The 22,192-nt window shown below is 46.4% G+C and overlaps 1 protein-coding gene across 2 annotated transcripts in view; it reads left to right on the top strand.

Annotated features, from left to right (window-relative positions):
- Positions 1-22,192, top strand: part of LOC136866195 (trypsin-1) — a 150,452-nt gene that overhangs the window by 55,023 nt on the left and 73,237 nt on the right. The window lies entirely within an intron of this gene.

Genomic DNA, 22,192 nt, shown 5'->3' with positions numbered 1-22,192 from the left:
TTTTATTAACAACCCAAATTCAATCCGCACCATCACAAATCATAACGTTATTGATTTAACGTCCGACTAACTACTTTTACGATTTTGGGAGACGCCGAGATGCCGAAATTTTGTACCGAAGGAGTTCTTTAACGTGCCAGTAAATCTACCGACACAAGGCTGACGTATCTGAGCACCTTCAAATACCACCGGACTGAGCTGGGCTTAGAAAGCCAGCTCTACAGTCCAAGCCCTGGTTAGCCTTCACATTATTTCGATAATAGGCTCTAAGTATGCTTATTTTATCACTTACCTTATTACATATAGGTACTCAAACATATTCGTGAAAAATTAAACGAAACACGAGACGTAGTTCACTAGACATCAACATACACGGATAGATTCCGTGCTTTCACCCTGGCTTGCACTGGGCGTTGCCAAACTTACATGACTCCGGCTTGTAACTGTAGTCGGCTATGGTACAAACACAAAGGAAATCTGTTTGAAGAAATATTTACACACATGGGGTTTATAACTATAGCATTTTTGCAACATTTAGACACACAAAATACAGCTTCACAGACATCTTTATTCAGTAGCACAGTATACACTTTTTACACTGCATATATGTCTAGAAAAATTATCAGTATATGTGGAATTGTCGAAAGTAACGTTCCTGTTGTTGTGATATCACATTAAACTGTAGTCCCATTGCTATAACCCTGCAGTTTAGAGTGACGTCAAACAGTAAGTTCAATGACGTGAGAAATGTAGTCTACATACATGGATTTCATTAAACTGGCTTTTTGTGTGGTAGACTTTGAAACATTCATCTATACAAAGTGCGTTTCACAGTCCAGGCACCAATATAGGCCTACTCTTTCCTTCATCTTATTCTTTGTACCAAACTACACACCTCTTTGTGGCTTACCCTTATTCTCGGTGGGATGGATTCCTTCTATGAAGTGTCCCCTGTCAACCGTGGCACCGTATTGTTTCTGGAATGCCTCCCTGGAACCTTTCCTTCAACTCCAGTCCCATGCTCAGTCAGCAGTCCCTCCACCAATTCAATGAAACTGAGCGTGTCCTTATTTTTCCTTGGACAATTTTTCCTGCATATTATTAAAGCATTTAATATGCACACATTTAGCAATCTAAATAGTTTCAGGTTCCATTCATTCATTTTCTTTCTTTCAATGAGATAACTGTAAAGAAGCTGATCTTTCAGATCTTTCAGGAATCTGGATGATTTGAGTGGCAGGTGCTGCCTTAATGAGAGTCGTCCCTTCCGCAAAGTCAGGGATTCATCAATTGAAATATGCTGATCAGGTAAATAAAGAGACTAAAATCGTTATTGAGATATGTGATAACTGGATATATTGGAAATAGCGTTTTTGGCCCTCCATATGTTTATTATAGCCCAATACATGAATAGATTGAACTTTTTCTCCCTTCTTCTACGTGGTGCCCAATTTGGATTCATCCTTGTGGAATGTGGAAATCATGATCACGTTCTTTTTTTCGTTCCGTTTCATAACAGTAACAGGTCCTGAATGCTGGAAAGTAATCTTTCCAAGTTTTAGTTTTTGTCTTTGACTTTCTTCTGCATCTCCTTCCTGTTCAGCCTGAGTGTTTCTGCACAATCAGTTTTCAAGTTCTTTTTATTTGTACCAAGATGGGAGAGTTGTAACAGTTGTCCCCTCCACAAGGTACATTCTCTTCTAAGGAGGGGTTTAATGAGGGTCAAGACTATGATCATGGGTATAGTTGTATCACTGGTTACAAAAGAAGATTCTAGTATAGTCTCCTTTCCTGTATGTACTATGAATAACCAGAGATATCCAGTGGTAGACTCACATAGTTCGAATGTTTTAATGCCGAATTTGGAAGATTTGAGTGGCAGGTACTGCCGAAATGAGAGTCGTCCCTTCCACAAAGTTAGGGATTCATCAATTGAAATCAATTGGAATAGCCCCAAATCTGAATTTGAGATATGTGATAATTGGATATATTTGAAATAGCTTTCTTGGCGCCCATATGTAGTGTGCTTAGTCTCGTTGTCGTTGAAGTGCAGAAATTTGCGTATGGATTCAAATCCGTATAGCAATATGACAGATCCATAAAGGGGCGTGACAATGGTACCATTTTTGAGAAGTATGACCTAAACGTTGTTGTCTGTACAATTACCATCAGCATGATGAGGGCTAAGGTAACATACATCTCATTTTCAGTTACTGGAATCCATTCCCTTGCCATAGATCGGAACGGAAATAACATTCCTCGGGACTTCATATATTGCACAGCGTAGCGGTTTGTTTCCGTCACAATCAGCTGGACGAGTTCAAGAGTAAAAAAGCAGTCTGAAAACCTTTACCGGTTCAATTAAAATTACCTAAGCCTTGGGGTCCCAACACATTACAAAATTTTCTCTTCTACTCACGTAATTATTCATTTCCTCCCAGTAAAAATTACAGGCAGCACTACCACCTACAGCATCGGCAACGACAGTCTCTTCTGAATCACTTTCAAACTCACCCCGGTCTAATTCGTCAACATCAATATCACTGTCATCAGAATCTTCACTAAAATTATAATTACTGTCCTCAGAATCACTGAAACAATCGTTTAAAATGCCTTTTATACCATCGCAGGTTAATATATCGTTGTTTACGAACGCCATGGCGGGAAGATTACACAAACGAATAGTCGGTGATTTTTATACATCGATAGCGAGGTATAAAATCGTTCAAATGAATCGATAGATGTATCAAACTAAAGACTTTAACTTCATCTGGATGGCTCTGAAGAGATTTCGGACGTAGTTTTGAGGAAACTCACGAGATGGAACGACAATGCAGTTGCGGCAGAATACATGTCAGACACGTCACTACACAGCAGTAGACGGCTACCACATGAAATGTTCTACACGGCACTCCACGCTGTCGGGTGAAACCAAAGCAAAGAAAAGCAACAAACTATCGGCCTAAAATTTGGCCCTTATTTACACGGAACCTAGCATAATACACTTTAAAGAATACAAATCATGTCACCACCTGGATTTCTGCTGAACAATGACATGTTCTCAGATATTGCCATTCGCCGACTTCCCAATTAAGGCTTAACACACCATGTTGATACAAACTATACACATGTCACACATATCTTCTCGGAGATTCTTAATTAACATTATTTAATTTTATTTTTTTACATACTACATTGTTAACAAATGTGGATCTTCAAGTTTATCACACACGTTTTTTCCTGAATACCCTTACCATTAAATAATATTTACATGAAACACTGTACATTTACAACACATAGAAATTATTATCAATTCACTTCTTCGTATTTCAATATTTGCACCATCTGACACATTTAACAGGCAAAGGACTGCATTAATATTACCGTGCCGAGATATGCTGTTAATTTCGTTTCACCATCAAACGCAGGAAAATGTAATACTCCCACAAATATGAGTATATATTTTATTTCACTCCACCAGTTCTTACCATAGGCTGGTATTTCACTCTTACCAGTAACCAATCTCAAGTGTCCAATTTATTAACCGCACATGAATAATTGGCCCAGAGCGACACAGACCTGTTCTCTCGTACCACTGAAGAAGGAATGAATCTGGCCTCCCTCATCATTCTTAGTTTATCCGGGCTTTTGGCGCGCTAAAGTGGTAAGAAGATTGCATCACATTATATATTTCATTATCCCATGGGTCTCATCTCTGGTGTTGGTATCTCTAATGTTCAGACAAATTCTTGGATTATGAATCTCATGATTTTATAATTTTAATTCCCCTCTAAATGGTCTAAAACACTGAAGTGTGGCTTGAACAAATTATTTTTCCTCTCCATGATGACGTTCACGTGTAGCTTCGAATCTTCCCAAGGTCTAGCACAATCTTTCCATCTTTGGTGAGAAGAGATTCGATTACATGACAATTACTTTCAGTTTACTGGGCGTTCCTTTGTACCCATCCAAGTTTTAATTTACATTTGGATAATTACTGTATTTTAGAAATTAGGCACGGATATGCTCGAATCCATCCGAAACTTTCCCCTAGGATTTCATATATCTGGATTCCTTTCCTACCCAAAGAGATTGCAATTCAACATCGACTATCTTGTCTTGTGGTTATGAAACATGAAGAAGACGCAGGGTGCTCATCAAGTAATGATGCAAAAATAGATGCTCCTTTCACAACAACGTATCTCGCGGCTAAGTTGACAAGAAAATTTAGATATCCCTTTTGATGACTGAGAATTATGGGTTCAATATGAACTTTAAAGTATGAACTGGCTTAGAAAAACCTACTTTTCCAACTGCATTTTAAACATCTATGTGTATTACATCCGCCTAAAGGAAGGAATATTTTCGCAATTCATCGCACTATAATTTTCTCAGGTGATCACGAATTTGATTTATTTTTTCACGTATAAAGGAATGTATCAAACTACACCTCACACGGCGTGCTACCACGCCAGAATTGAAAAGTACACTAAGTATTAACCGCGTGGTACAGCTGGTTTAGTACCTTAAAATGGCAGTAATATTTCAACACCCGATCAGGCTATTGCTGGCGTTACATGAAGGGAGAATATCACTGAAATTTCACACTATTTATGTCTTAAATAGATTATAAAGTGTTTGGGGTAAATCAAGATTAAAATGTTGTGACCATTAGGAAATATTATTATCAAAGAATGTAAATATATGCACATACTTAGGACCATTTCGCAGCACACATGACTTTCGTCAGTGTCATTGCACTTGAACGTGTCGTCTTTTGTTATCTGTTCAGGTCCAGGTCTAACACCAAGGAATGTCAAGTACTATGCCTGTGAAGTCTGAATATCTTTTTCCAGTTACTTTTGTTTTTAGCTTCAAACGATTATGATATCTAGTGTTACATAACCCCGGAGAAATCATATTACGGATAGCCCTGTACTACTAGTACGAATTATGACTGAATTTTAAAACTACAGTTTACATGCTATTGGAACCAAATTTTATGTACACATGTATTCTAATAAAGTTAGATATTGTACTAAATTTTAGCTGTGTATGTACCTTAGTTCCAAAGTTATTATTTTTTGTCATTTAAAACGCACTCATGCCGAAAAGTCCCTTGCAATGAAGTTTCTATCTTATTAAGCTAAAAAATTTCTGAAATGTAGCTCATGCATACATAAACAAAAGTTATCCATGGTTTTGTTATCAGAGTTATAGTTTTACTTCCAGAAATACTGAAATCTTAAATTTAATTTTTTTAATTGACAGCATGACCTAAATTCTACACCTTGAAGTCAATAGAAAAACCAGTCAATGTCAAAATCTATGATAACTTCATTTTCTAGCGCCAGTAAATTCACCAAATTTCATTAATTTCAGGTCATAATTGTGTCACAAGGAGCATTTTTTAGACACAAATAAACGAGGAAAAGCAAATGTTAGAAAAATGCATAAGAAAATGAACTCACTTCAGAACTGCTCTGCAGCACATATTGCACCTTCAGACACCCTTAATATTTCTTTTGTTGATATGTTTACTAGTTTATGAAGTTTTCTCTCCTTTTTGTGTTGTTTACTGCTCCTCCTCTTGCTCCGAGCCACACGACGGTTGTCTTGTGATTTACACAATGACTGGGTGGTTGAAGAAAGAAGTGAATTCCTGATGGAATGAAGGGTCTCAGCTGTCTTGTAGTGTCCCATGTTGAACATCGAGACTGCCCTAAGTACACCAAGTTCAAGTTTTGACTTGTAAATGAATACTTCCTTCGGACACTTGGACCAAACCATACTGTGAGGTGGCTCGGTGGCATACTGGGTCTTGCCAGCACAACAACGTCGCAGCATTTCATCCGAAGTCAGTCGCTGATATACAGGTGCAATCTTGGTTACAACTGATGGCCTAAGCTTGTATAAGTAATTCGACTGTGAGTGTCAACTGGTTTCCCCTCTGCCTGCTGTCTATTAAAAAAGCACCAAGAATCGACACCTTTGGGGCAAGTTATATTCTTAGGGTTGAGATCTGTTGACATGCAATGTCTAGGGGTGGAATAAATTTCCCTCTCCATTTTAGCCACATCTGGGATGTTGTTGATTAAAACATGTCTGAAGTAATGGCCTAGCTTGGTCATGGTGGTTCCCCTCAAGCTGCCCTCTTTCCGCCCACCTAGCATTTCACCCTTTGCCTTCCAGTCTCTAACAGTATTGCGAAGGGCAGTTCCAAGGCGTTTTGACACGTGATTAATGCACTCTTCCTTTAATATACTGATACATGGTCCATATACTTTCATCTGATTTAAATGAGCATGAGTCTTAGCATCCCCATCTGACAACATGGTAGTGTAGCGGAATCTCTTGCCAAGTGATCTCCTCCATAGAATCTCTCCAATATCTTTTTCCATAGCATTGAAGGACCCACAATATTTTTTTTACACTCAGTAGAATTGTTACGACCTTCATAACATATATCAAATTCTGAACTATGTTTCCCCAAGTCCCTTTCAGCTACCACACACTTCTGATAGTACTTTGACAGTACATGGTAATCTTGCACAATACCAGTCTGAATATCAATAGCAAACCCTACTCCATAGTTGGATGTTTGACCACGTTTATGCCATCTGGCATCATATGATACACAAATATCTAATGTTTCATTGTCATTAGCTCCATGAGCACTGCGTACAACTTGTGTAGCCACATCAAGTACTTCTTTCCTCATAAATTTTCCCTCATCAATCAAAAGTTTCAGATGGGCTGAAAAAAGGTCTAGGTCCTGAAGTGCTCATGCCCCAACTGAGAAATTTTCCAAACCTCGTTGACCCTTACCTAGAGTGCTATATGTCTCAACCGTGGCATTGTTCATATGTAAAGCAGGCCTCTATGAATGATTATTTTTCACTCTTGGAGAACTATACACTGTACCAGGAACTGTTCCAGCCCTGTACGTTATTTTTATAATTGCCGGAACATGTGGAAAATGGACGGCAATAATATCTATTTGTATGCCCGACATCTTGTGCTAGCAAAAGACGAAGTTCCTCGTGGCGAGCTGGACACATCAGGAGCAAGGAACCTGCAGGTGACGTCACGGCCACATGTTGCACACCTCTCTATCGAAAGTACTGGAAGAAAATGTCTAACTTTTCAGCCGATTAAGTTACGGAAGTGAGACCTACACCATCATGTACCTCATGTTCTAAATGTAAATATTTGTTAATTTCAATAAAATCCATCAAGGCATTCAAGAGATATAAGCACATTTCATCTCCGTGACGTAGCGGCAGCCTTGAGTCGTACGGGATATAAGCAGCAGGCCAGACCACAGCAATTCATAAGGAGCAGCTGACTGTCGTAGCGAGAGGTCGTACGTGCCTGTCGCTCCGCTGTCTCTCTCCTCTCACCGAGACCTTCAAGACTACGAGAGACTACACTACCTGTCCCAATCGGTTACCGCTTCTCGGTACCTAGGGTTAGATAGGGAATCTGTAGGCCAGGGACCCGCTTAACAACGGATCATCCCGCGTCTACTAGCTCGCTTTAGAATGTCCCCACACAAAAACACACGGCAACAGACTCGTAATCTCCAAAAGGGCATTTGTCATGCACTTAGGAAAGAGCAATTTGTCAGCGAGTCTGGAGCCACTACAGACATATGCGACGAACTTCAAGAATTGACGGAGAGTGAGGAGATGCCGTTATCACGGCTCCCTACCCACTCTACGGCCGTCAGTCCAACAGCGGAGGGAACAGCGCTGTTCTCACAGCGCAACCCCCCGCCAACCACCCACAGTACGGTGGGGCTGACCAGCCCCATATCACTACACAAGGGCACTTTTAAGGACTACCTCCATTTCCTGCCTTCAGGTAGCCCTACCCAGGCCGCCAACGGCCATACCATGTTGTGCTCCACGGTGCTGTCACCGCAGTTAAGCAACATAGGCCTTGGTCAGTGTTTGGATGGGTGTCCACAAGCGCGCAGCTCAGCGCTAACGGCCCCCGCTACGGCCACGGACCCGGCCGAGCGGGGACAGTTGGCGACCCACCACAGCGTGCCCCCCGTGAGCAGTGAGCCAAATGCGCCAGAGGAGCACAGAACAGTCACCCCTGATTCTGTGCAAGTAAACCAGACGCACGAAACTCACGTAACGGGGTGCGCCATGCAGTACTTTGCGTTCACCACCACCACGAACACAACAACCACCACCACTACCAGGACAACCCCCATAGCCACCCCGTCAGTAGCCACTGGCAAGCACATACCTGTGCAGCTGCTGCCCACTCGGCCGGCTGGCTATACTCGAGCCGAGCCCCGAGAAAGGAGCGCGCAGCGCGGGGAAAGCGAAGCAGGAGGCCTGACGTTATGTGCGAGTGAGCGGGAACCGGGGTTCGACCCTGAAGTGCCGGAACTCGCACATGGGAAAGTGACTGGGGAGATACCTGAACATAAACAGGAGGCCACCTCTCCCCCTAACACAAATCTTGCCCCCAAACCCAACCCAGCGGCAAGCCAGCCGGACGCCGGGAAAGCGGGACCCAGTCCCGCCAACCTGTGTGACGAGGCGGCGCCCAAGGTAAGGAGAGAGGGCAAGAATAAACGAACTGGGCGAAAGGCCCAAAGTAAAGTTCAACCCCACCACAAGCAAGCTGGAAAATCGGACTCCGACTCAGATGAGGAACAACTGGTGATAGATGCATCAAGCACATCCCAGGATGCTGACTCTGAAGGCTCGGAGGGAGAGGAACCGTGCGAGCGCGTGGCGACCGAACCCGAGGTCCCAGCCACCCGGCCGGGAAACCAGGGCGACGGCTTCAGGGAGGCAAAAGGGAGGAAGAGGGGGAAGGGGAAAGGCAAAGTAGCCCAGCCCCAGAGCCGCGAGGCTCAGAAAGGCGGGGTACGTAAACCAAGTACCCAAGCCGATAGCAACACAGAAGCATCTATCGGCCCAACCCAGCCTCAACACGCCACCCACAAGAGGCAGGCTCGGCTGAGCCCACCTCAACCACCACCACCACGAACACAACCAAACACCCGTAAGGTGGCAACCCCCCCACCCCTTACGGTGTACACCAAGAACACCAAGTCACTAGAAGAGGAGCTCCTCAAAAAGCTAGCGCATGATCAGAGAAACTACTACTTCTCTAGGCCGAGAGTAGATGCGCACGAAGCAATCCGGCTGCATATGACTAGCTTTGAGAGCTATGAAATCGCTATCAAGGTGCTGAAACGGCTGAATATTAACTTTGTAAGAATATTGCCCAACAGCACTATGAAGCGATTCGTAGTGAGGACTCCCATTAACGGAAGTAATGCGGATGAAATCCAACTCGCGCTGAAGGCGCAGGATATCCCCGCATTCTCCGTGGTGCGAATGAGACCAGGAAACAGGCCTGCCAAGGGCAATCTTTTCCTAGTTGCCGTGGCGGATAACCCAGGAGCGGACAACATGCGGAAAATGAGGATGCTCGCGAACATGCTGGTGTCAGTCAAGCCGTACCGCCCCCCAGCCACTGGCCCCCAATGTGGAGTGTGTCAGAGGCATGGCCATCCAGGGGCGGGGTGCCGACTGGAGCCCAGGTGCCGCAGATGCGCCGCCTCCCACTTGTCTCGCGACTGCCCCCATGGCAACGACCCTGCGTACTCCAATTGCGCAAACTGTGGGGAAAAACACGCGGCTAATTTCAGAAACTGTCCCAGCCGCAGGACACTCGAAGCCGTCAATCAAGGCAAAGGGCCAAAAGGTAATAAGCGTGGCAACCCTAAAGCCCAAGCAGGCCCTTCAGGCAAAGGCGCATCACGCAAAAATAAACCAGGCCAGTCAGGCAAAAAGGACCCTTCAGGTCCTGCAGGTCCCTCAGACACAAAGGGCCAAGAACACGGCCCTTCAGGCACACAGCGCCCATCAGGCATGAGAATATTAAATTTTAAACCCCTAAGGACGGTGGGTGAACACAACCCCGGGCCCTCAGCCCAACCAGCCCCCACCACCGTTCAAAACAAGAACTCCAATCTAGACAAAAAGAAGGCCCAGACCCAAGCAAGAAATCAAAGGCAGGCTAAGCCCACGCAAGCTCATCCCGAGCAGCCACAGGGCCCCCCCCCAGGCCAGCTCCACCCCCCGCAGTGAACCTGCCAATAGTAAACCGGCATTCGCACCACCGCCCCCAACGCCCGCCCCCTGCACCACACCAATCACACACCTACACAAGAACAGGCACAGAAGCCAGAAGGGAAAATGGTAGTAAAGGCGTTCAGGGAAAGGATCGAAGAAATCCTGAAAACCTTCTTCCCGAACCTGAACCTCACGGCAGCCATAACCACTGGGGTTATGATGGCCAACATGCTACCATTCCCCTGGCTGAAGGACCTGATTAATGCCATTGCTGACCTCCTGACCCTAGATGGCTGAACAACCAAACGAGGACGATAATAATAACAATAATAACACGCAGGAGCTTCGAGTTCTAATATGGAACTGCCAGGGCGTCAGGTCTAGGAAATACGAACTCGAAGCCTTCCTAGCCGCGAACACTATACACGTAGCTCTCCTAACTGAAACCTTCCTCCCACCGGGGAAGAAGTTCACTATAAGAGGCTACAAAATACACAGAAGCGATAAGGCTAATAGAGTCGGAGGAGTGGCAGTTCTGGTAAGGAAGGACACCAAACATATGGAAATAGACTTACCAGAACTGATCGAGCTGGAAGCGTGCGGAATTGCCATGCCAGTGCGAGGAACACTCGTCAATGTAATATCGGCATACTCCAGACCTAAACACCTTAACACACAAGATTTAGAATCGGTATTAAGGCAAAATCGAAACACGATCCTAGGAGGCGACCTAAATTCGAAACACGCCAGCTGGGGGTGCCTGAAACCTAACGCAGACGGCGAAAGGCTGTACAACCACATGCTATCCCAGGACTATGTGGTAACAGCCCCCAGTGAACCCACGTTCCTAGCACCAAACGAACAGGTCGACGACATATTGGACATCGCCCTACTGCGAAATATTCCTCAAAGACACACCATAAAGGTCATTAACGACCTAGGGTCGAGGCATCAACCAGTAATATTTACACTGGAAGCGAACCCGGAGGAATATGAGAATAACCCCAAGCGCCGACTCAACTATAAAGCAGCCAATTGGGGTAAATTCGAAAGAAAATTAGATTCACTCCTGCAGGGGACTGAGGACATACAAATAGTAAACCCAGCCCAAACGGATGAATCACTAAGAACACTCGTAAATGCGATCCAGGCAGCCACAACTGCGAGCATTCCGGTACACAAACCTAGACAAAACACTAACATTGAAATACCGGCCCACATTAAAGATCTAATACGCCAGCGCAACAGACACAAGCGCAACTGGGCCCGACACCACCGCGATGAAGACCGGATACGTAAAAACGAACTCAGGGTCGAAATCGAAACCGAAATAATGGAGTATAGGTCACGGATCTGGAATAACAAACTGAGTACATTCGACACAAATACCAGACCGGTGTGGAACTTAGCGAGACATTTCACGCGAGAACCACACGTGATCCCAACAATTAAGGGACCCAACGGACCAGTATACGAAAATCAAGACAAAGCAGAGGTGATAGCCGACTCACTCGAGGAGGCCTTTAAGCCCAATGACGAACCGTCGGACCCCGCCTTCATTAGGCAAACAGAGGCCAAGGTAGCGGAATTCCTAGCAAACGCACCTAAGCCCGAGGTTAAGAAGACTAATATCCACGAAATTAAGTGGATAATAGATCACCTTAACCCGAAGAAGGCACCCGGCCCAGATGAGATTCAAAATATAATAATCAAAAAGCTAACACCGAAAGCCCTCGCACTACTCACTAAAATATACAATGCAATGTTCCAATTGCAGTATTATCCGGAACAGTGGAAAAAGGCGAGAATTCTTGTATTCGGCAAACCAGGCAAGGACAAATCTAACCCCAATAATTATAGGCCCATCAGTCTCCTGGACGCCCTCAGCAAAGTATTTGAGAAAATACTGCTGAAAAGGCTCATAGCACATATCAAGGAAAGAGGAATCATTCGAAACGAACAATTCGGTTTTAGAAACGGCCACTCCGCCCCGCAACTACTTACCCGGGTCCTAGAACAAGCGACCATCGGACTAAACAAGCGGAGGGACACAGGCACGGTATTCCTTGATATCCAGAAGGCATTCGATAAAGTCTGGCACGAAGGCCTATTAGCGAAATTAATAGACCTCGAATTCCACCCAGGGTACATAAGATTAATTAAATCATACCTGGAAGGCCGAGAGTTCCAAGTAGATGTTCATAACACGCTGTCAAGCACGCGACCAATCAGGGCGGGCGTAGCCCAGGGGTCACTTATAGGGCCAATCCTGTTCATTCTATTTACGAATGACATGCCGACAGCGGAACTCACTACCACGCACCTCTACGCGGATGACACTGCTATCACAGTACAACACTTTCAGCTAGCATGCGCCCGAAAGAGACTACAAGTAGCACTGCGAACTCTCGAGCCCTGGCTAACCAAATGGCGTATCAAGGTCAACGTTGACAAATGCCAAGCTGTGTTGTTCACTAGGAAGAACAGACGCACACGTATGCCAGCTAACATAAAACCGCTCAAACTATTTAATCGAGATATAGCATGGCACGACAAGGTCAAATATCTAGGAGTAGTCCTAGATAGAAAACTAACCATGCTATATCACATTAAAGACATCCAGCGGAAAACAAACGCACGACTGGCACAGCTCTATCCGATACTGAATAAAAGATCCAGTATTAACAAGCGAGTAGCAATAAACATGTACAAGGCCCTAATTAGGCCGATAATAACGTACGCAGCTCCCGCCTGGGGCTACAGTGCTATGACAAACCTGGATAAGCTGGAACTAATACAAAACAAATGCATTCGAGCAGCGGCTAGACTCCCGTATGACACACCAATACGCCACCTACGCGCAATTGCGAAAGTCAGCTCGATAAGGCAACACATACGAAATCAAACACTCCGAATGTACAAGAAGTCATGGGGTAGTAAGGTCAACCCACTAGTCAGTGGAATAGGACGCTATGACGTCGATCTATACACCAAATACCCCACACCGAAACACATTCTGTTCAGGCACAGGGCCAGGAGGCCGGGGGCCCAAAACCGCCCTCGCTCTTAAACTGACACCAACTCACAATACCGCACCACTTAACACTATGCACACACATCGCAACACCTGTATATATGTGCATGCTTGTTTACAACATACATCCTTTCCCTAGATTGTGTTATGTTATTACTATGTTACAGATTTGGCCAAGCGAGCGAGGATTGAGAGAAGTAATGCAACACGACGAAGGCAACACAGCCAAGAAAGAGACGATCCAATCCAACCCGCTCCCACCAACGACAAAGGAATGGACAAAAAACCCTCGCCTGCTAATATCATTAACTATTAATCTACTAATTGTACTTGCACTTGTTCTACAGGACACGAGAGCGGAAATACGGCCCGCACTCCAAAGAAGAAAAGTAATACTGAATTTATAATAGGATGTGTGTATATTTGTGTATATATTTACAGAAACAAGTGTGTGACACCAACACCGCAAAGAAGGGACGTCATCAGGCGGGAAAGAAGATGCCCCTTACAACAAGTAAGGCTTGGCACTAATCCCCTTCTCCTTAAAAGGAGACTTGGCACCAGGGACTGCTGGCTGCTGGACCAAGGGACTAACCTGTGGCCCAAAGCCCAGACGCCAGCGGACCCGAGCCGCACCAGGCAGTGACAAGTAGGACTGATCCCCCATAATAATTGAAGAAAGCTAGGTAAATGGTTATGATTGCATGACACATATTCCTAACTAACACAACCTCTGGTCTTTTCCAGCCCACATCCTTGCATGTGCTATCAAAAGATGTCAGGTTTTACATGTAGGCTCTTTCTTCTTTCTGCCTATGTGGTTTTTCCCTGACCCTTCAATACCATACTTCAACACCATATACCTAACACAATCTCGCCTGGTAACGTGTCTGACATGGAAACAGGCAGATACTCCTTGTATCACTTCCCACTCTACCCAGCTATCTCTTTTCTACTTAGAAAGTAATAGCATGTCGGAGGCCATGTAGATTGAGTCGATGGTCACGGCGGGGGAGCGGTCTACGGGGGCCCCCCGTAAAAAAAAAAAAAAAAAAATTACACAGCAATTCAAAGGAGCAGCTGACTGTCGTAGCGAGAGGTCGTACGTGCCTGTCGCTCCGCTGTCTCTCTCCTCTCACCGAGACCTTCAAGACTACGAGAGACTACACTACCTGTCCCAATCGGTTACCGCTTCTCGGTACCTAGGGTTAGATAGGGAATCTGTAGGCCAGGGACCCGCTTAACAACGGATCATCCCGCGTCTACTAGCTCGCTTTAGAATGTCCCCACACAAAAACACACGGCAACAGACTCGTAATCTCCAAAAGGGCATTTGTCATGCACTTAGAAAAGAGCAATTTGTCAGCGAGTCTGGAGCCACTACAGACATATGCGACGAACTTCAAGAATTGACGGAGAGTGAGGAGATGCCGTTATCACGGCTTCCTACCCACTCTACGGCCGTCAGTCCACCAGCGGAGGGAACAGCGCTGTTCTCACAGCGCAACCCCCCGCCAACCACCCACAGTACGGTGGGGCTGACCAGCCCCATATCACTACACAAGGGCACTTTTAAGGACTACCTCCATTTCCTGCCTTCAGGTAGCCCTACCCAGGCCGCCAACGGCCATACCATGTTGTGCTCCACGGTGCTGTCACCGCAGTTAAGCAACATAGGCCTTGGTCAGTGTTTGGATGGGTGTCCACAAGCGCGCAGCTCAGCGCTAACGGCCCCCGCTACGGCCACGGACCCGGCCGAGCGGGGACAGTTGGCGACCCACCACTGCGTGCCCCCCGTGAGCAGTGAGCTAAATGCGCCAGAGGAGCACAGAACAGTCACCCCTGATTCTGTGCAAGTAAACCTGACGCACGAAACTCACGTAACGGGGTGCGCCATGCAGTACTTTGCGTTCACCACCACCACGAACACAACAACCACCACCACTACCAGGACAACCCCCATAGCCACCCCGTTAGTAGCCACTGGCAAGCACATACCTGTGCAGCTGCTGCCCACTCGGCCGGCTGGCTATACTCGAGCCGAGCCCCGAGAAAGGAGCGCGCAGCGCGGGGAAAGCGAAGCAGGAGGCCTGACGTTATGTGCGAGTGAGCGGGAACCGGGGTTCGACCCTGAAGTGCCGGAACTCGCACATGGGAAAGTGACTGGGGAGATACCTGAACATAAACAGGAGGCCACCTCTCCCCCTAACACAAATCTTGCCCCCAAACCCAACCCAGCGGCAAGCCAGCCGGACGCCGGGAAAGCGGGACCCAGTCCCGCCAACCTGTGTGATGAGGCGGCGCCCAAGGTAAGGAGAGAGGGCAAGAATAAACGAACTGGGCGAAAGGCCCAATGTAAAGTTCAACCCCACCACTAGCAAGCTGGCAAATCGGACTCCGACTCAGATGAGGAACAACTGGTGATAGATCCATCAAGCACATCCCAGGATGCCGACTCTGAAGGCTCGGAGGGAGAGGAACCGTGCGAGCGCGTGGCGACCGAACCCGAGGTCCCAGCCACCCGGCCGGGAAACCAGGGCGACGGCTTCAGGGAGGCAAAAGGGAGGAAGAGGGGGAAGGGGAAAGGCAAAGTAGCCCAGCCCCTGAGCCGCAAGGCTCAGAAAGGCGGGGTACGTAAACCAAGTACCCAAGCCGATAGCAACACAGAAACATCTATCGACCCAACCCAGCCTCAACACGCCACCCACAAGAGGCAGGCTCGGCTGAGCCCACCTCAACCACCACCACCACGAACACAACCAAACACCCGTAAGGTGGCAACCCCCCCACCCCTTACGGTGTACACCAAGAACACCAAGTCACTAGAAGAGGAGCTCCTCAAAAAGCTAGCGCATGATCAGAGAAACTACTACTTCTCTAGGCCGAGAGTAGATGCGCACGAAGCAATCCGGCTGCATATGACTAGCTTTGAGAGCTATGAAATCGCTATCAAGGTGCTGAAACGGCTGAATATTAACTTTGTAAGAATATTGCCCAACAGCACTATGAAGCGATTCGTAGTGAGGACTCCCATTAACGGAAGTAATGCGGATGAAATCCAACTTGCCCTGAAGGCGCAGGATATCCCCGCATTCTCCGTGGTGCGAACGAGACCAGAAAATAGGCCTGCCAAGGGCAACCTTTTCCTAGTTGCCGTGGAGGATACCCCAGGAGCGGACAACATGCGGAAAATGAGGATGCTCGCGAACATGCTGGTGTCAGTCGAGCCGTACCGCCCCCCAGCCACTGGCCCCCAATGTGGAGTGTGTCAGAGGCATGGCCATCCAGGGGCGGGGTGCCGACTGGAGCCCAGGTGCCGCAGATGCGCCGCCTCCCACTTGTCTCGCGACTGCCCCCATGGCAACGACCCTGCGTACTCCAATTGCGCAAACTGTGGGGAAAAACACGCGGCTAATTTCAGAAACTGTCCCAGCCGCAGGACACTCGAAGCCGTCAATCAAGGCAAAGGGCCAAAGGGTAATAAGCGTGGCAACCCTAAAGCCCAAGCAGGCCCTTCAGGCAAAGGCGCATCACGCAAAAATAAACCAGGCCAGTCAGGCAAAAAGGACCCTTCAGGTCCTGCAGGTCCCTCAGACACAAAGGGCCAAGAACAAGGCCCTTCAGGCACACAGCGCCCATCAGGCATGACAATATTAAATTTTAAACCCCTAAGGACGGTGGGTGAACACAACCCCGGGCCCTCAGCCCAACCAGCCCCCACCACCGTTCAAACCAAGAACTCCAATCTAGACAAAAAGAAGGCCCAGACCCAAGCAAGAAATCAAAGGCAGGCTAAGCCCACGCAAGCTCATCCCGAGCAGCCACAGGGCCCCCCCCCAGGCCAGCTCCACCCCCCGCAGTGAACCTGCCAATAGTAAACCGGCATTCGCACCACCGCCCCCAACGCCCGCCCCCTGCACCACACCAATCACACACCTACACAAGAACAGGCACAGAAGCCAGAAGGGAAAATGGTAGTAAAGGCGTTCAGGGAAAGGATCGAAGAAATCCTGAAAACCTTCTTCCCGAACCTGAACCTCACGGCAGCCATAACCACTGGGGTTATGATGGCCAACATGCTACCATTCCCCTGGCTGAAGGACCTGATTAATGCCATTGCTGACCTCCTGACCCTAGATGGCTGAACAACCAAACGAGGACGATAATAATAACAATAATAACACGCAGGAGCTTCGAGTTCTAATATGGAACTGCCAGGGCGTCAGGTCTAGGAAATACGAACTCGAAGCCTTCCTAGCCGCGAACACTATACACGTAGCTCTCCTAACTGAAACCTTCCTCCCACCGGGGAAGAAGTTCACTATAAGAGGCTACAAAATACACAGAAGCGATAAGGCTAATAGAGTCGGAGGAGTGGCAGTTCTGGTAAGGAAGGACATCAAACATATGGAAATAGACTTACCAGAACTGGTCGAGCTGGAAGCGTGCGGAATTGCCATGCCAGTGCGAGGAACACTCGTCAATGTAATATCGGCATACTCCAGACCTAAACACCTTAACACACAAGATTTAGAATCGGTATTAAGGCAAAATCGAAACACGATCCTAGGAGGCGACCTAAATTCGAAACACGCCAGCTGGGGGTGCCTGAAACCTAACGCAGACGGCGAAAGGCTGTACAACCACATGCTATCCCAGGACTATGTGGTAACAGCCCCCAGTGAACCCACGTTCCTAGCACCAAACGAACAGGTCGACGACATATTGGACATCGCCCTACTGCGAAATATTCCTCAAAGACACACCATAAAGGTCATTAACGACCTAGGGTCGAGGCATCAACCAGTAATATTTACACTGGAAGCGAACCCGGAGGAATATGAGAATAACCCCAAGCGCCGACTCAACTATAAAGCAGCCAACTGGGGTAAATTCGAAAGAAAACTAGATTCACTCCTGCAGGGGACTGAGGACATACAAATAGTAAACCCAGCCCAAACGGATGAATCACTAAGAACACTCGTAAATGCGATCCAGGCAGCCACAACTGCGAGCATTCCGGTACACAAACCTAGACGAAACACTAACATTGAAATACCGGCCCACGTTAAAGATCTAATACGCCAGCGCAACAGACACAAGCGCAACTGGGCCCGACACCACCGCGATGAAGACCGGATACGTAAAAACGAACTCAGGGTCGAAATCGAAACCGAAATAATGGAGTATAGGTCACGGATCTGGAATAACAAACTGAGTACATTCGACACAAATACCAGACCGGTGTGGAACTTAGCGAGACATTTCACGCGAGAACCACACGTGATCCCAACAATTAAGGGACCCAACGGACCAGTATACGAAAATCAAGACAAAGCAGAGGTGATAGCCGACTCATTCGAGGAGGCCTTTAAGCCCAATGACGAACCGTCGGACCCCGCCTTCATTAGGCAAACAGAGGCCAAGGTAGCGGAATTCCTAGCAAACGCACCTAAGCCCGAGGTTAAGAAGACTAATATCCACGAAATTAAGTGGATAATAGATCACCTTAACCCGAAGAAGGCACCCGGCCCAGATGAGATTCAAAATATAATAATCAAAAAGCTAACACCGAAAGCCCTCGCACTACTCACTAAAATATACAATGCAATGTTCCAATTGCAGTATTATCCGGAACAGTGGAAAAAGGCGAGAATTCTTGTATTCGGCAAACCAGGCAAGGACAAATCTAACCCCAATAATTATAGGCCCATCAGTCTCCTGGACGCCCTCAGCAAAGTATTTGAGAAAATACTGCTGAAAAGGCTCATAGCACATATCAAGGAAAGAGGAATCATTCGAAACGAACAATTCGGTTTTAGAAACGGCCACTCCGCCCCGCAACTGCTTACCCGGGTCCTAGAACAAGCGACCATCGGACTAAACAAGCGGAGGGACACAGGCACGGTATTCCTTGATATCCAGAAGGCATTCGATAAAGTCTGGCACGAAGGCCTATTAGCGAAATTAATAGACCTCGAATTCCACCCAGGGTACATAAGATTAATTAAATCATACCTGGAAGGCCGAGAGTTCCAAGTAGATGTTCATAACACGCTGTCAAGCACGCGACCAATCAGGGCGGGCGTAGCCCAGGGGTCACTTATAGGGCCAATCCTGTTCATTCTATTTACGAATGACATGCCGACAGCGGAACTCACTACCACGCACCTCTACGCGGATGACACTGCTATCACAGTGCAACACTTTCAGCTAGCATGCGCCCGAAAGAGACTACAAGTAGCACTGCGAACTCTCGAGCCCTGGCTAACCAAATGGCGTATCAAGGTCAACGTTGACAAATGCCAAGCTGTGTTGTTCACTAGGAAGAACAGACGCACACGTATGCCAGCTAACATAAAACCGCTCAAACTATTTAATCGAGATATAGCATGGTACGACAAGGTCAAATATCTAGGAGTAGTCCTAGATAGAAAACTAACCATGCTATATCACATTAAAGACATCCAGCGGAAAACAAACGCACGACTGGCACAGCTCTATCCGATACTGAATAAAAGATCCAGTATTAACAAGCGAGTAGCAATAAACATGTACAAGGCCCTAATTAGGCCGATAATAACGTACGCAGCTCCCGCCTGGGGCTACACTGCTACGACAAACCTGGATAAGCTGGAACTAATACAAAACAAATGCATTCGAGCAGCGGCTAGACTCCCGTATGACACACCAATACGCCACCTACGCGCAATTGCGAAAGTCAGCTCGATAAGGCAACACATACGAAATCAAACACTCCGAATGTACAAGAAGTCATGGGGTAGTAAGGTCAACCCACTAGTCAGTGGAATAGGACGCTATGACGTCGATCTATACACCAAATACCCCACACCGAAACACATTCTGTTCAGGCACAGGGCCAGGAGGCCGGGGGCCCAAAATCGCCCTCGCTCTTAAACTGACACCAACCCACAATACCGCACCACTTAACACTATGCACACACACCGCAACACCTGTATATATGTGCATGCTTGTTTACAACATACATCCTTTCCCTAGATTGTGTTATGTTATTACTATGTTACAGATTTGGCCAAGCGAGCGAGGATTGAGAGAAGTAATACAACACGACGAAGGCAGCACAGCCAAGAAAGAGACGATCCAATCCAACCCGCTCCCACCAACGACAAAGGAGTGGACAAAAAACCCACGCCTGCTAATATCATTAACTATTAATCTACTAATTGTACTTGTACTTGTTCTACAGGACATGAGAGCGGAAATGCGGCCCGCACTCTAAAGAAGAAAAGTAATAATGTATATATAATAGGATGTGTGTATATTTGTGTATATATTTACAGAGACAAGTGTGTGACACCAACACCGCTAAGAAGGGACGTCATCAGGCGGGAAAGAAGATGCCCCTTACAACAAGTAAGGCTTGGCACTAATCCCCTTCTCCTTAAAAGGAGACTTGGCACCAGGGACTGCTGGCTGCTGGACCAAGGGACTAACCTGTGGCCCAAAGCCCAGACGCCAGCGGACCCGAGCCGCACCAGGCAGTGACAAGTAGGACTGATCCCCCATAATAATTGACAAAAGCTAGGTAAATGGTTATGATTGCATGACACATATTCCTAACTAACACAACCTCTGGTCTTTTTCCAGCCCACATCCTTGCATGTGCTATCAAAAGATGTCAGGTTTTACATGTAGGCTCTTTCTTCTTTCTGCCTATGTGGTTTTTCCCTGACCCTTCAATACCATACTTCAACACCATATACCTAACACAATCTCGCCTGGTAACGTGTCTGACATGGAAACAGGCAGATACACCTTGTATCACTTCCCACTCTACCCAGCTATCTCTTTTCTACTTAGAAAGTAATAGCATGTCGGAGGCCATGTAGATTGAGTCGATGGTCACGGCGGGGGAGCGGGCTACGGGGCCCCCCCGTATAAAAAAAAAAACACAGCAATTCAGTTCGCATCCTTCACAGCTGGCTAGCATGTCACGCTGCACGCGACGAGTCGAACTCAGTATCCCTGCGGCCGGACCTCGTAATACTTAGAAAATTTCGACGGCAAGTTGACACTTAGTTTCTGTGAATACCAGTGAGTAACTTATAAATTGTGGGAATTGTAACTCGTCTGACATTCAGACTTAAAAAATTAACGTTTTTCTAACTTCAAAGTCATATAGACTTGTAATATTTCACCAATAGTTGCACTTGACAAGTATCTTGGTTTACGTGTGAATAACTATAACCAACTTGGAGATAGCACAGCTACTTCGCGTTGTAATGATCTTGGACTAACTTTGAATTTCGTGAGTGTAGGTCGCAACAACTTGATTATTTCGAGAGCCTAGAACACTTTCATTTGTGTAGAAAGACTGTTTGCGTATCATCATAACAGACTGTACTATTTAAAAATTAACGCGTGTGGACAGACTGTATAATGAACTTCGTAACCAGTGCTATTGCTAATGCTCTTCATCTCAAAAATCTACAAGTGTACGAAGAAGTCCACTGCCTCGCCGAAGGAGGCAGCACTCGCAGGATTGATATTATAGCGATTGACAGACGGAGGAACGAAGCAGAAATTATTGATCCTACGGTACGCTTTGAATCTTCAGCCTCTCAACCGACTGACGTAGACAATGAGAAAAAGGATATCTATAATCCAACCATCCCTTTCTTTCTTGAGTCGTATAACCTTAAAAAAAATACGGTGACTGGACTTTTATTTGGCGCTAGGGGAACAATTCCCAAATCTTTCGTCACATGGCGACAAAACTAGCAAGAAGCCTACAAGATGAGACAGTCGTCTCACTCATCAAATACTCCGTTTCGAATCTTCGTCACCATTTATATGGAGTTCATGCCATTTAACATGGTTAATTGTAACCTATCGTTTTTTAAACATTAATCTTTTTATCTTCCCTCAAAATTGTTATTGTGAATTATTCTGTGTCTTATGGCAAATCTAGGGTGTCCTGGATCAGACTAAATAATAAATAAATAAACTTATACATGAATAATTGAGATATCACGAGAGAGAGCCACTTATTCATTTTTGCTG

This window comes from Anabrus simplex, chromosome 3, assembly GCF_040414725.1.
Source record: "Anabrus simplex isolate iqAnaSimp1 chromosome 3, ASM4041472v1, whole genome shotgun sequence".
In the NCBI taxonomy this organism is placed as follows: domain Eukaryota; kingdom Metazoa; phylum Arthropoda; class Insecta; order Orthoptera; family Tettigoniidae; genus Anabrus; species Anabrus simplex.
The sequence above is the reverse complement of the archived record's forward strand: the minus strand, read 5'-3'. Positions and strand labels throughout refer to the sequence as shown.